Here is a 15,112-nt window from a genome sequence, read left to right as displayed (position 1 = left end):
TCAAAGGGCTCAGTCTTCAGGGACTGCTCATCGCATAAGATAAAGTCCAATTCCTTGGGCCTTCACAATCTGGCCCCATCTGTTTCTTTTCACACCCCTTCCTTTGCCCTTTGCACCAGACACACTACCCTTTTCAAGGTGCCAGAGCACCCCACGTGCCTTCACATTTTCATGCCTTTCTCAATCTGTGTGAAATGCCATCCTCCTGGGATTGCCCCCAGCTCAGAAGTCACCTTCTTTCCCACTCCACTGGGGCCGAGTCAGTCTTTGCCTCCGCGGAGATCCCCAGGAATGATTCACGTTCCTATATCTCATAGGGTCATATTTCTGTGTCTGTCTGTCTCCTGGGGGCCTCCTGGGGCAGGTGTATTTCTCCCTTCACTTGCCAACAGCACAGCTTCATGTGGTGTCTGCCCAGAGGAGGCTCTCAACCAGTGTTGGTCAAAGCAGTGAGTAAACTGTTCTGAAATTCGCCATCCAAATGGTGATACCCTTAAAAACATGGAAAACAAGGTGATGGTACATCTTGTTCCACATGCCAGATTGTGGTATGAACAGCTGTAATGCTGGAAAGGAAATTATAGAAAAGAAGGTTACTGAACACGGTGGAGGAGGCATTGAGGAAGATGTTGTCCTGCCAGCAACCAGTCAAGTCTTTATTGAGGACTTTTTAATGTGCCAGGCCCTGTCCTAGGTACTACCTGTTGCTTGGGTGTTTTTTTTTTTTTCTTAAGATTTTATTTATTTATTAATGAGAGACACGGAGAGAGGCAGAGACGCAGGCAAAGGGAGAAGCAGGCTCCATTCAGGGAGCCCAATGTGGGACTCGATCCCAGGACACTGGGATTACGCTCTGGGCCAAAGGCAGATGCTCAACCACTGAGCCATCCAGGTGTCCCCTCCTTTTTTTTAAAAAAAAAAAAGATTTTATTTATTTATTCATGAGAGACACAGAGAGAGAGAGGCAGAGACACAGGCAGAGGGAGAAGCCGACTTTTCGCAGGGAGCCCGATGTTGCTTGGTTTCAGTAACTGAACTACAGCAGTAGTTTCTTTCTTTTCACTTTTTCTTTTTTTTTTGAAGATTTTATTTATTTACTCATGAGACACACAGAGAGATTGGCAGAGGCAGGCTCGCTGCGGGGAGCCTGATGCAGGACTCAATCCTGGGACTCCAGGGATCACGATCTCAGCCAAAGGCAGATGCTCAACCACTGAGCCACCCAGGCATCCTCTTTCTTTTCACTTTAGATTCAGAATGCTTTCAAAAAAAAAAAAAACAACCCAAAAAAACCCCAAAGAGATGCCTGGGTGGCTCAGCGTTTGAGCATCAGCCTTCAGCCCAGGGCGTGATCCCGGGTCCTGGGATCAAGTCCCACATGGAGCTCCCCACAGGGAGCCTGCTCCTCCTGCTTCTGTCTTTGCCTCTCTCTGTGTCTGTCATGAATAACACAAACAAACAAACAAACAAACAAAAAGTCATCATTAAAAACACATGTTCACATCCATGTGCTCACACATGCTCACATCTACTTTTTTTTTTTTTAAACGCACATCTACTTTTAATTAGGTCTCTCCGAGCTTTGGTCCTCTGCTCTAAGAGTAAAGTTGCTGTTTTTGTGACAGTCAGGTTTCTATTACATGGGCAGGTGCTCTGGATAGGATTCCAGCCCCTCGGTGCTCTCCTGTGGCCAACACAGGTGGGGGGAAACCCTCAGGACACACACAGCTCTCACAAGAGCACCTGATGTCTAGCTCTCTCCCCTGTGGACAGGAAAGTCAGGAGGAAGCAAGACAAGGGACACTGCAGAGAGAAGCTCATGTTTGGGGAAACCAACAGCAAGAGTCACGTGGGTTGGTGGTTTTTGTGCAAACATTCTCATCTGTGAAACATAAAGCAGGAAATGGTGAAGGTTTCCAATAATCTTTTTTTATATCTCTTATCAAGAATCTTCTAGGGTGCAAAAGAATCTGCTTCTCACCATTTCTCATATGGGATTTTCTGGCCAGCGTCTTGAACTAAATTGAACTAAAAATGAAGCCAAAGTAAAAACTAGTTTCGTCCCCAGAATTTTTTTTTTTTTTTTAACTATGGTACCTATATTGTTGTATTGTAGGTAACTAACTAGAAAGTTCCTTCTAACTGCCTGTCATTAATAGTTTACTGACTTGGAAACCCAATTCTATCCAAAATAAGACCTTAGTTCACATTAATTTTTTCTCAGTTATGAAGGTCTACCCCACCCCTAATATTCTGGTCTTCCTAAGTACACTGCTCAAGTGTACTTGTCAAAAACAATTGTATTTGCCACATTTCACAAGGGTCCAGAAGCATGTTTGATTCTCTGCTTAGAAAGGGCTGCAGTGTAGGATTGTGGAGGTTTATGGGTAATCATAGTTGAAGCTCACTTTGATCTTATTGGAGCTCTTCAAATAGAAAACAATGAATTAAGGCTACAGAATAAATTCCGTCTGACTTTAAAAAAATTTTTTTTTTTTTAAATTTTATTTATTTATTTACGATAGTCACAGAGAGAGAGAGAGAGAGGCAGAGACACAGGCAGAGGGAGAAGCAGGCTCCATGCACCAGGAGCCCGACGTGGGATTCGATCCCGGGTCTCCAGGATCACGCCCTGGGCCAAAGGCAGGCGCCAAACCGCTACGCCACCCAGGGATCCCCCTGACTTTAAAAAAATTTTTTTAAGTAGGGTTCACTCCCCATGTGGAGCACAAGGTGGGGCTTGAACTCATGACCCTCAGATCAAGACCTGAGCTGAGATAGAGACCTGAGCTGAGACAGAGTTAGATACTTAACTGACTGAGCCATCCAGGTGTCCGCTGCCCCTGTGTTTTTTTTTTAAAGTCGAAGCAAATGCATAAATATTAACTGCTTTTGTTTAATGTTTCCTCTGTCTACATGGGGGGGGGGGGTGAATAGAAATAAAGAAAATTTATATGAAGTGGGTAGGGATAAAATCCTCTGGTTAATCAAGTTAGCATACCTACTAAATGTGATACAATACCTACAAATTAGGATATAATGAAATTAAGTCAATGCTAAAAGAACTCTAAGTAGAATTTAGCACAAATGTTACCCCCCACCCATCCCCAGGCATTGAACTCTGCTTTCAGTTGTTTTTTTTTTTTAATTTTTATTTATTTTATGATAGTCACAGAGAGAGAGAGAGGGGGGCAGAGACATAGGCAGAGGGAGAAGCAGGCTCCATGCACCGGGAGCCCGATGTGGGATTCGATCCCGGGTCTCCAGGATCATGCCCTGGGCCTAAGGCAGGCACCAAACCGCTGCGCCACCCAGGGATCCCTCTGCTTTCAGTTTTGCCAGGCTCTGGGACCTGGCTGAGCTCTTCCCTCCTAGGGAGCCACCTAGGAGCCAGCTAGGCTAGCAGCGTTTCTCTCCCAGCTCTGCGAGCTGTCAGAGAGTTCAAAGGGCATGGGGGCCAGCTCTTTCACACTCAAGGCCTGCTCCACTCACGAAGTCTCCTAGCCCTGTCACCCTTAGCTTCCCTGGATATGCAGCCTCTTTCTCTCTGTCATCTTCAGGCATCTCAGTGCTGCTTCCTTCCTCATCACTCCTCCACCCCAACCCACCTCTGCAGGTAAAAACTCCCTCCTGAGCTACTATGCATCTCTGTCCACCCCTTTCGGTGGTTGCCATCTCATAAGCTTTTGCCAATCTCCACACTTCCCTTTTTTTCTTTTTTAAGATTTTATTATTTGTTTATGAGAGACACCAGAGAGAGAGAGAGGTAGAGACATAGGCAGAGGGAGAGGCAGGCGCTGTGGGATCACGACCTGAGCCAAAGGCAGACGCTCAACCACTGAGCCACCCAGGTGCCCCATAATCTCCACATTTCATCAAGAACTTTGACTCATTTTTTTTTTCCTCCTTTTCACTGTGAATCAACAAGTTGTTATTCCGATTTTATTTTTAAAATGCAAGTTAAATTACTTCCTAAATTGTTCCCCTTGACAGTCACATTGAATCCCAAACTCTTTGTCATGGTTTTCATGGGGAGTGGACCCTTGGCCACCTACTAGTCTCATATTCCACTGCTCCCCCACAAACCCTGGACCCCAGATGCTGCTGAATTACGGGAGTTCTCTTGGGTGACTGTCTTTCTCCTGCCTGGGATGCCACCTCTTCCCCCTTCTAGTTCTGGCTTGCTCTAGTTTGTTCTGAATGCAGCTCAGGATTTGCTCCTGAGTGAAACCCTCTTTGACTCTTTGGCTAGGGTCAAGTGACCTTCCTCTGTGCTCCCATAATGGCCCTTTCTAACCTCAATTACAGCCTCCTATTCCTATGTGGTCTCCCAATCCTATGTTGTGATGATTGATTTTCTTGTTTATCTCTGTAGATTCTGGGGAACTCAAGTAGACTTCAGGTCAGTTCTCCTAAAAGCAGCGTGCCTAACATACTGACCCCTTTTGGCATCTGTGGGAGTATCCTGTGCTTCCTCCCCCTTATTTTTGGCATTTTTATTTTGTTTTCTCTTGATGGAATTTGATTTTTGCAATTTAGTTTGCTTTTTCTTGACGGAATTGGTGGCTTTCCATAGACATTAGATGTGGCTCTATAGCGCTCCCCTTCAAAGAGGTAGTGTTTGTGGATACCCGTGATGGAGGTTGAGCGGCAAAGTCTGAATGGCGTGGAGATGGAGCAAATAGCAGACATCTGGAAACATTGCCGTGGATGACATATTGGGATATGGAGACTCTGAAGACTGTTGTCTCTTGGTGGATCCCAAGTATAAATGCTTGAAATAACTTGCTTTGTGTCACCCATATATTTGGTAAAAAGTACTATTTATAATGAACATTTCAGAATCCAGTATATTTTATGGTGATTTTGAAATCTTGGCTCATAGTAAATAAAAGAAAAATAACAGTTATAAGGGAACTAGCAATAACACTATTCATAAGATGTTCCAAATCTGTCATGAGCTAGTTTGAAATACAAAGTTTGAGTTGCTTTTGATAAAAATATTTTTAGGGATCCCTGGGTGGCGCAGCGGTTTGGCGCCTGCCTTTGGCCTAGGGCGCGATCCTGGAGACCCAGGATCGAATCCCACATCGGGCTCCCGGTGCATGGAGCCTGCTTCTCCCTCTGCCTGTGTCTCTGCCTCTCTCTCTCTCTCTCTCTCTCTGTGACTATCATAAATAAATAAAATTAAAAAAAATATTTTTAAAGTGTTTAAAATGCCAAAAATATAGGAACAAAGAACAGAACAGATATAATAAAAAGGTGCTCAAAAAAGGGTTGACTTTTGAGCCAGGCTCCACACTCAATCACGTGTTAACTTTACTCCTCTGTGCTAGAAGTGGAGAATGTAAACATGAATGTCAGAGTTTTTTCCCAATAGGCCCTCACTATCTAGTAGGACAGGTGTGCTGGCCAACCAACAGCAGAGAGTCAAGGAGATAACTTAGGTCAATTTTTAGAGTGGACACATTGGATTTATCTTTGGAGGCAGTAATTCTAAGAAGACTAGATGCCTTCCTGCCACAGCTAATATGTGAGCCATTGGAGTTCTTAGGCATGATTCAAATAATGAATCAAACCAGTCCTCAGAGCAGGTAAGTGAAAACATTGCACAGGTTGCCATTCTTTGTCCCTCAGGGAGAAAACTATCACGCTATTTCTTGACTATTATTGAATGTGGTGGCTTACTGTAATATTTTCTGGCATGTTTTGTGGATTCTGTTTTTAGCTTTTCTACCATCTGAATAGTTTATTTTATTTTTCTGAAATAATAATTATGGGGGATCCCTGGGTGGCTCAGTGGTTTGGCGCCTGCCTTTGGCCCAGGGCGCGATCCTGGAGTCCCGGGATAGAGTCCCCCGTCAGGCTCCCGGCATGGAGCCTGCTTCTCCCTCTGCCTGTGTCTCTGCCTCTCTCTCTGTGTCTATCATAAATAAATAAATATTTTTTAAAAATGAAATAATAAGTATGCTTAATTTTAAATTGCTTTGCTTTGTGATTTTTTTTTTGTGTGTCTTGCGTTGAACACTTAGGGTACCATCATTCCGTATTAAAATCACTCTTAGAAAGCCAGCTATTGGTTGCTCTTTGGGCTTTACAGGAGATGCTTTTCTTTAAGATGGTGGTTAGAGGTGGTTGCTGCAATACTATTAATTATAATGAATACTATCAGTTAATTATGAAGTTTGTTGGAAAGATAAGAAAATTTCTCAAAGATAGGCTATTGTTTGGTTAATCTCTCATCTTCATAGTCTTCCCTTACCGTGTGTAATTCTTTCGTTGTTGGTTAATGGCGAACTTATGTATGGGAAGATAGGGCACCTCAGGGTTTTTGTTTGTTTGAAATTATTGAAATTGAAATTATTTGAAATTCTTTCTCCTTTCAATGACAGCTATGCTTTTCTATTGTAGTTCAAAATCGATTTCAGAATGGGCAGCATTTTCAAGGAACAAGAAGATAGAAAGGATGAGTGAATGAGTTCTGGAAATGGAAAATGAGAAGTGGACACAGATAAAACATTCAGACATATTTAAAAATTAGTAATGTTTCTCAATCGATGGACTAAGTACATGCAATCAGTTTTTGCCCCTCCAGTCAAAAGGAGGCAGCCTAATCTCATGGGAGGAGGGTAAGTGGGTTTTAGGAGCTCCTATTTTTCATGCTTCCTGATCTGTCCTTGTCCAGTTGGACCTGGATGCTGGGAAGGCCTCACAAAATCAGTCGGTGTCTTGCTTCCTAGCAGAATTGCCCCTTAACTATGTGAAACAATATCCCTAATGCTAAAAATAACCAGTGTCTGAGTCCAAGACTTCCATGTTGGTCATCTTGTGTACCTCGTAGACCCGGGAGTCCTCCTCTCACTCATCTCTAATGACATAGAGTGTCATCAAGCCTAGCCAAAGTTGCTTTCTTGATAACTGTTCCTTGTATACAACCTCCGATGTAGTTATTTACTTGCCGAGTGTAACGCTGACTTTGTACCATGTCTCCGTGAGACAAAAACTGTGGTACACTTTTCTCATAGGAGATGTTTTGTTGTTTTATTTATGAGGGAAGGAACAAAATGAGGCAAAAATCCCAAATCATTCTATGAGTAAATTACTTCTCTGATAGAAAATAGGGTCCTAGTCATAACTATAACTAGCCACATAGTTTTATTCAAGGCATTTCACTTTGCTGGGCTTCAGTTTCTCCATTTGGATGATGAATGTGCAAATGTGCATATGAATGTGCATACAGTGGTATATTATGGGAACAAAGCAGAAATAGTAAATTGGGAAGGAATCTTAGCTGAATATGTTGAAGCACATGGATATGGGATATTTATATTAATTTGGATTCTGTTTTCACTTCCAAGACTGATTCTTTTTGAGTCCTGAGGCATTTATTCAGTCTCTGCATTCATCCATTCATTGTTCACTCATTCACTTATTCATTCAGTAAACATTTGCTGTGTATTATATGTCAGGCACTATCCTAACCTCTGAGGATACAAGATATCTGTCTGTCTGTCTATCTATCTATGTATCAAAGCAGGGCTCCTGACTTCAGAAAGCCTACATTTCAGTGGGAAAGGTGGACAATAAATACATAAGCAAATAAGATATAAGAAAATTGCAAATAGTGAAAAAGTGGTTAAGAAGGAAAGAGAAAGGGTTATGCAATTGAAGGTCGTGGAGACCAATGCTTGCAGGTAGATGCTTATAGGGATACCATCTGAGCTGAGACTTGACAAATGACATGCCAGACTTAAGCATCTAAGCCTGACAATGTAGAACAGTTATTCACATTAGTAATCCTAGTAATTTGTAAGTGCAAAGATGACCTGTTTAGACTGTTTCCCGTGCACCAGTAACACGCTGTACAAAATGGGCAAAATGCCCTCAGACAGGATAATACAGATGTCAGCCTCAAGGTTTTAGATGTCTATGGCCTCCTCCAATAGGGTTGGTCCTGCCCATTACCAAGTTAAGTTTAAAAATAAAATGGTCGGTTATTTTACCAGCAAAAGTGGGTTTCTTTGGGAATGACAGAGAATCACAGTCCAGGACAAGCCATCTACTGCAAAACCGTGGACAAGTCCTGAGAAAAAGGAGAAGAATTCTCTTTTATGGAGGAAAGGGGGAAGTTGGGAGGGCTGTTAAAAATCAAGAATCCATTGGAGGGCACCTGGGTGGCTCAGTGGCTGAGAGTCGGCCTTTGGCTCAGGTCGTGATCCCCGCATCAGGGCCCCTGCATGGAGCCTGCTTCTCCCTCTGCCTGTGTCTCTGCCTCTCTCTGTGTGTCTCTCATGAATAAATATAATCTTAAAAAATTAAAAAGTTCATTGGAATAAACTGGGGGTTCACAATAGAGTGGATTTTCATTGGCTGAGTGTGACAGTCTTTCATTGGCTGGGCTGTTGCCAGGGGAGGAGTAAAAACTTTCTTCCTTTTGCTGGAATTCATGTGCAAGGTCCCCGCTCTTCCCGTTGGGTCTGCAACTGAGTGGTCGGGCCTGAGAGCTCCCCTTGCTGAGCCCCGGATTCCTCCTAAAAGAGGTTTCCTGTTACTAATTTTCCCACCAACTGCTTCCTCATTTGGGGATGGAGGATGCAGGGAGTCCGCTGACTGTGGTGCATGCTCTGGCTTCCTCAGTCCCGCTCCCACCAGGCTGCAGGAAAAGAACAAACACCTGCTTAGTCATAACTGAACCGTGCTGAGAAAAGAGTGACCACCTGCTGCTTCCTCAGCTCTGCTCACGTTGGCCAAGGAGCTTCTGAGCCCATTTGTCATCTCGTGGGAATAGAGCTGACTCAGGGCATTGGCTTCCTGTTTGCCCTGGGAGCGGTTGGAAACAGGCTTGGATAAAAGGCAGGTGGAGCTGGTGACCGCCTATGTCATACAACTGGAATTTTCTCCTCTGACCTGTCCTCAGTGCTTGAAATTTGACTGCCAGAAGTGAGCAGACAATCCACTCCGCTTTGAAAGGTTTCTGTTTGTTTTCAGTCTTCAGTTTTCTCAATTTTGGAGGAGGGGCCACTCTTAAAAGATTGTAATTTTTTTTTTTTTTTTATTCATGAGAGACACAGAGAGAGGCAGAGACACAGGCAGAGGGAGAAGCAGAAGCAGGTTCCCTATGGGGACCCTGATGCAGAACTTGACACCAGTACCCTGGGATCACCACCTGAGCCCAAGGCAGGTGCTCAACCACTGAGCCACCCAGGAGCCCCAAAGATTCTAATTTAACATCTTAAAAGGGACTCACAAAAAATTCTAAAAATGACAAGAGTCCGTTTATAAGTGACTTATCCAGAATTACCCCATCTCTGAAATGACAAATTCATACACTCTACTCTTTGAACAGAACTCCTAGTCTTTTGACTCACCCCCTGAGTTACTCTCATCACATTGCTCTTCAGCCTCCCAGAGCCCTCTCTTGCCATGACTGGTTCACAGTGTGTCTCATGTAAGACACAGATAACAGGAGCTCAAGATAGAGAGAGAGGTCCATGAGACCATGTCTGCTGTTTCCCACCATTCAGCTTAAGAAACAAATCAGTACTATGTAGGCTACAAGTTCCCTCTCTCCCAGAGATATCAGGTCCTAATCCCTAAAACCTACATATATTAAATTTGGGCAGAAAAAAAAAGTCTTTGCAGGTATGATTAAGTTAAGGATCTTGATATAAGGGGATTATCCTGGACTGTCTGGATGGGTTCTAAATATCATCACAGTATCCTTATAAGGGAGGTGGCACAAACACACACACACACACACACCTGCCCAGTGAAGACAGAGGAGGAAGAGATTGGAAGATTGGAGTGGGGAGGCCATAAACCAAGGAATGCCAGCAGCCACCAGAAGCTGAGACAAGTCAGATTCTCCTGTAGAGCCTCCAGAAGGAGCATGGTCCTCCCGTTACCCTCATTCTGGCTCAGTGATCTTGATTTTTGGATTTTAGGCCTACAGAACTGTGAAAAAATACATTTTGGTTGTTAGAAGCCACCAAGTTTGTGATAATTTCTTACAGCAGCCATGGAAAATTATTGCCATTACCAATGCAATGAAAGCCACTGGGGTTTCCCTGCCCAACTGCAGCCCACTGCTTCTACCTCAGGAGGTAACTAAGACTTTGAACTTGGCACTTACAATTCTCTGAATTTCATTATACTTTTACTACATATGTGTGTATTCTGAAATAGTATCATCTTATGTATTCTACTATATTATTCCATGTTTTGCCTTTTGCTTTTATACTTCCGCATATTTTAATTTATATATGTAAATATATATTATAAATTATATATATGATAACATATGTAGCTCTAGCTCACTTTTACTGTTGCATAGTATTTTATTTTATTATTTTATTTTTTTTAATTTTTATTTATTTATGATAGTCACACAGAGAGAGAGAGAGAGAGGCAGAGACACAGGCAAAGGGAGAAGCAGGCTCCATGCACTGGGAGCCCGACGTGGGATTTGATCCCGGGTCTCCAGGATCACGCCCTGGGTCAAAGGCAGGCGCCAAACCGCTGCGCCACCCAGGGATCCCTGTTGCATAGTATTTTAGTGTGTGTGTGTGTATACTTCAATTTTAAAATCAATTCTTCTGGGGGGATCCCTGGGTGGCTCAGCGGTTTAGCGCCTGCCTTTAGCCCAGGGCATAATTCTGGAGTCCCGGGATCGAGTCCCATGTTGGGCTCCCTGCATGGAGCCTGCTTCTCCCTCTGCCTCTCTCTCTTTATCTGTGTCTCTCATGAATAAATAAATAAAATAAAATCTTAAAAAAATAATAAAATAAAATCAATTCTTCTGCCGATGGATATTTATTTAGGTTGTTTTATTTTAGTCTTTCGGACAGTGATGCATTGAAGATTTTTTGCACACATCTTGTGCTCGTGTGTGGGGTGTTTCTAGAATATTTGCCAAAGAGTAGAATTACTAGGTCAGAGCTTATATCATCCTCAATTTTGCTAGACTCTGCCAAATTGCTCTGCAAAAGTACCAACGTACACTAGGTGGGCTGGATTTTGACAGCACTAGATTTCAGTAAGGGGAATGATGTGTGCCAAAGGTGTAGGTGTGGGAAACACAGGGAGTGCTAAGAACTCAGTTCTGTTTGACAAAGCAGCAGGTCCCATTTGAAGCCTGAAAGCAAATCTGAATTGGAGGGGACTTCTTGTAATCTTTGGCCCACATTTGCCCACCATCTCCCTATTCCGGGATGTCTCCCCAAAATGGATGTATTCTCTTAGGTCATTGTGGCGTGCCTTGGTTGAGACCGGGAGACTGGGTGCCTGAGAATAAGCGAGGGGAGAAGGGGGGGAAACTGGGCTGGGAGGGCCCCCGGGAGGGCTGAGGGGTCAGCCAGCAGCATGCAAGCAGCAGCACCCACAGTCTGCAGCAGAAGTGAGCATACAGGCGAGGGGACGGGGCTGCCCGGGGAAGAGGCCGCTGGAGTGGGCTGCTAACTCACCTGGGCCCGGAGCAGCGCTCCCCCACCCCACGGCACTTGCCGCCACGCCGCCTCGGTGCTGCCAGCGCCTTCAGATCACTTATTTTGCTAAAAAATGTTAGATAATTCTTGGTGAGGCCATTTCAATTTCATATTTGGTATTTAGTCAAAATACTGATTTTAGCATAAAAGTTGACCTTATCTTATTTACCTAAAGGATACTAACATAGCGGTCTGAAGGGGCACCTGCACCCCAATGTTCATAACAGCAGTGTCCACAATAGCCAAACTATGGAAAGAGCCCGGATGTCCCTTGACAGATGAATGGATAAAGAAGAAGATACTGGAATATTACTCAGCCATCAAAAAAATAAATCTTACCATTTGCAACGATGTGGATGGAACTAGAGGGTATTATGCTAAGAGGGAATTATAAGTCAGTCAGAGAAAGACAATTCTGTGATCTCACTCATATGTGGAATTTAAGAAACAAAACAGAGGATCATAGGGGAAGAGAGGGAAAAATAAAATAAGTTGAGGGATGCCTGGGTGGCTCAGTAGTTGAGCGTCTCCCTTTGGCTCAGGGCGTGATCCTGGAGATGCAGGATCGAGTCCTGCATCGGGCTCCCTGCATGGAGCTGGCTTCTCCCTCTGCCTGGGTCTCTGCCTCTCTGTGTCTCTCATGAATAAATAAATAGAATCTTAAAAAAAAAAAAAAGGTTGAAATCAGAGAGGGAGATAAATCATAAGAGACTCAACTCTAGGAAACAAACTGAGGGTCGCTAGAGGCAAGGAGGTGGGGGATCGGGTAACCAGGTGGTGGGCATTGAGGAGGGCACGGGATGTGAGGAGCACCGGGTGTTATATGCAACCGATGAATCAGGAAGCTCTACTTCTGAAGCTAATAATATACTATGTGTTAATTAATTGAATTTAAATAAAAAGATTTTTAAAAGTTGACCATACTTGGGGATCCCTGGGTGGCACAGCGGTTTGGCACCTGCCTTTGGCCCAGGGCGCGATCCTGGAGACCCGGGATCGAATCCCACGTTGGGCTCCTGGTGCATGGAGCCTGCTTCTCCCTCTGCCTGTGTCTCTGCCTCTCTCTCTCTCTCTCTCTCTCTCTCTGTGAGACTATCATAAAAAAAAAAAAAAAAGTTGACCATACTTAACAAATATTTAGGGGTGTCTGGCTGGCTCAGTCAGTTAAGTGTCTGATTCCTGATCTTAGGATCATGAGTTCAAGCCCTGTGTTGGGCTCCATGCTGGATGTGGAGCCTACTTAAAAAACAAAACAAAACATGGGGCACCTGGTTAAGCATCTGACTCTTGATTTTGGCACAGGTCATGATCTCAGGGTTGTGAGGTTGGGGCCATGATGGGCTCTGCATTCAGTGGGGAGTCTGCTTTGGGATTCTCTCTCCCTCTCCCTCTCCACCTCACTCCCTGCTGCCACGTACTCTCTCTCTAAAATAAAATAGATAAATCTTGAAACAAACAAAATCCCCCAAATATTTAAAAATTTTAATAGTATTTCATAATTATCAAGGTAAAAATGATTGCTTTTGGGGAGAATCTTTTATAAAATTGCATAATGTTTAGGGACCCCTGGGTGGCTTAGCGGTTGAGTACCTGCCTTAGGCCCAGGGCCTGATGCTCGGGTCCTGGGATCGAGTCCCGCATCGGGTTCCCCGCAGGAAGCCTGCTTCTCCCTCTGCCTGTGTCCCTGCCTCTCTCTGTGTCCCTCATGAATAAACAAAATATTTTTTTAAATTACATAATGTTTAGACAACTGTGCAAATACAAACTTTCGAATTACTTGATAACCTCCTTCATGTCTCCTAGGAGTGTACAGAGGACCTTGTTGTAGTAAATAAGGATTGCTTTAGTACCACATCCTATATTCACACAACAAACCATCCCCTCCAATGTATTAGGATTATGGTGGGATAGGAGAACAGTCCAGAAGGGTCTAGAAGTCTGAAGTAGTTACTAGAAGAAAAGGCCTATTTCATGTTCGGTGCTAGCCTTGCCAGAGGGCAGGTTGAACTGTAGGGCCTTTGCTACAAACACCGAAAGCAAAAATTACAAAGGAGGAAGATCACCTCGGAATTCTAGCATTCTAACAACGTTAATCGCTTTCATTTTCTCTGTTACTTTTAGTCCTTGATTTTATGCCTTCATTTCACATAACTATAGCACAGAGACAATGCTACGTTCTTTTTTTTCACTCAACATCATAATGTGAACACTTTTGTCTTAGTGCTATTTTGGTTGCAAGGAACATTCACGCAGTCACGTTAAATTACCTGAAAAAAAAAAAAAAAAAAAAAAGATGTGAATGTGGCTAATCTTGCACAAATCCCAGGAGAGGAACCTAAGACAGCTAAGCTCCACAGGAATGGGATCCTGGGCGTGGCCCGCCCTCAGCTACTGGAGCTGCTCGTTAGGGACCCTGGGCCGGGAGGGCAGGTGGGGGGGGTCTCTGCTGGTCTCCGTATTTCTCTTCCACACTCTCGTAAGCATCAGTTGTGCATCACCAACGATGAGCGCCCCAAACCACACGACCTTGCAGTTCCGGAGTTTTCAGTCGTTCTCTCCCAATCTCTTAAAGTCAAATCCTGATTCAATTGGCCTCATTTATCTTTTCTGTCCAGTTACGCCACAAGAGTCAGAGGTGGCTGCTCAGCCCGTGGATGGGCTGTCGCTGGCTCAGGTGGACACACCTTGGTGCGATCCAGCGGGGCGAGGGAGGCACGTGCCCCAGCTACCAGCTCTGCAGGCAGCAAGGCCGCGTGCAGGGACCTTCCTCCCCCCCCCCCAGGGCAGTGTGGCTGGGTGGGCAGGCGCCAGCTCTCTCGGGGCTGCTCTGTCTTCATAACTACGGACTGTAGTGAACGTACTGCATCAAGCTCCACCATTCATGCTCCCGTTCCTCGGCTGCTCGTGGCAGCTTCGGTTTAGCTCCTTTTGGTTTGGGGGCTGCTACAAGTAAAACTATGGTGAACCTATTTTTTTAAAGATTTTATTTATTTATTCATGGAAGACGAGAGAGAGAGAGAGAGAGAGAGAGGCAGAGACCCAGGCAGAGGACGAAGCAGGCTCCATGTGGGGAGCCCCATATGGGACTTGATCCCGGGGCCCTGGGGCCCCGGGGTCACGTCCTGAGCCGAAGGCAGCCGCTGAACCACTGAGCCAGCCAGGGGCCCCGATGATGAACCCTTCTGTCATGCTTCTTCCCTGTCATCTGCATTTTATCAATCTTTAAATCACATTGAAATTGCATTCTCTGAGCACCTTTAGGATATAACACGTAACCTTATGTTTTTTGTTTAAAAAGTACCCGTATTTGCTAGAGATTTGTACATGGGCAATTATGGGCAAAATAAGAGGATGTGATATCTGGGATTTTCTTCAAACCCTCTAGGAAAAACACTGGGGGGGCAATGAGAGATTGCCAAAACCAGATTGGTGAGGCGTTGACTCCCAGCCGACCACAGGTAACTGGGGATCTATTCTCCACTACTGTCTCTGTGTATTTTGCTGTTTCTCCCTCTGCCTTTCTTTTCCTCTCCCTTCTGGAATTTTTGTTCTTTTCCTCATGTTTCCTTGTGCTACTCGGTGCCCTCATGCTTCCCTCTGGATTCCCAAAATATATATATTTTTAAGAT

At 44.4% G+C, this 15,112-nt stretch overlaps 1 long non-coding RNA gene across 19 annotated transcripts in view; it reads left to right on the top strand.

The window, feature by feature from the left end:
- Positions 1 to 15,112, top strand: part of LOC106558182 — a 40,704-nt gene that overhangs the window by 4,937 nt on the left and 20,655 nt on the right. For 7 of the 19 annotated variants that reach the window (XR_005383437.1, XR_005383445.1, XR_005383446.1 and 4 more), the window contains one exon: positions 10,014 to 10,103. The exons of 3 other annotated variants lie outside the window; for them this stretch is intronic. This is a non-coding gene — a long non-coding RNA (uncharacterized LOC106558182). Of the gene's footprint in view, positions 1 to 6,411; positions 8,287 to 10,013; positions 10,104 to 14,868; positions 14,942 to 15,112 lie in introns of those variants that run through there. 9 more of the 19 variants (XR_005383438.1, XR_005383436.1, XR_005383441.1 and 6 more) reach the window with 3 other exon arrangements.

Source organism: Canis lupus, chromosome 33 (genome assembly GCF_011100685.1).
Source record: "Canis lupus familiaris isolate Mischka breed German Shepherd chromosome 33, alternate assembly UU_Cfam_GSD_1.0, whole genome shotgun sequence".
In the NCBI taxonomy this organism is placed as follows: Eukaryota; Metazoa; Chordata; class Mammalia; order Carnivora; family Canidae; genus Canis; species Canis lupus.
The sequence above is the reverse complement of the archived record's forward strand: the minus strand, read 5'-3'. Positions and strand labels throughout refer to the sequence as shown.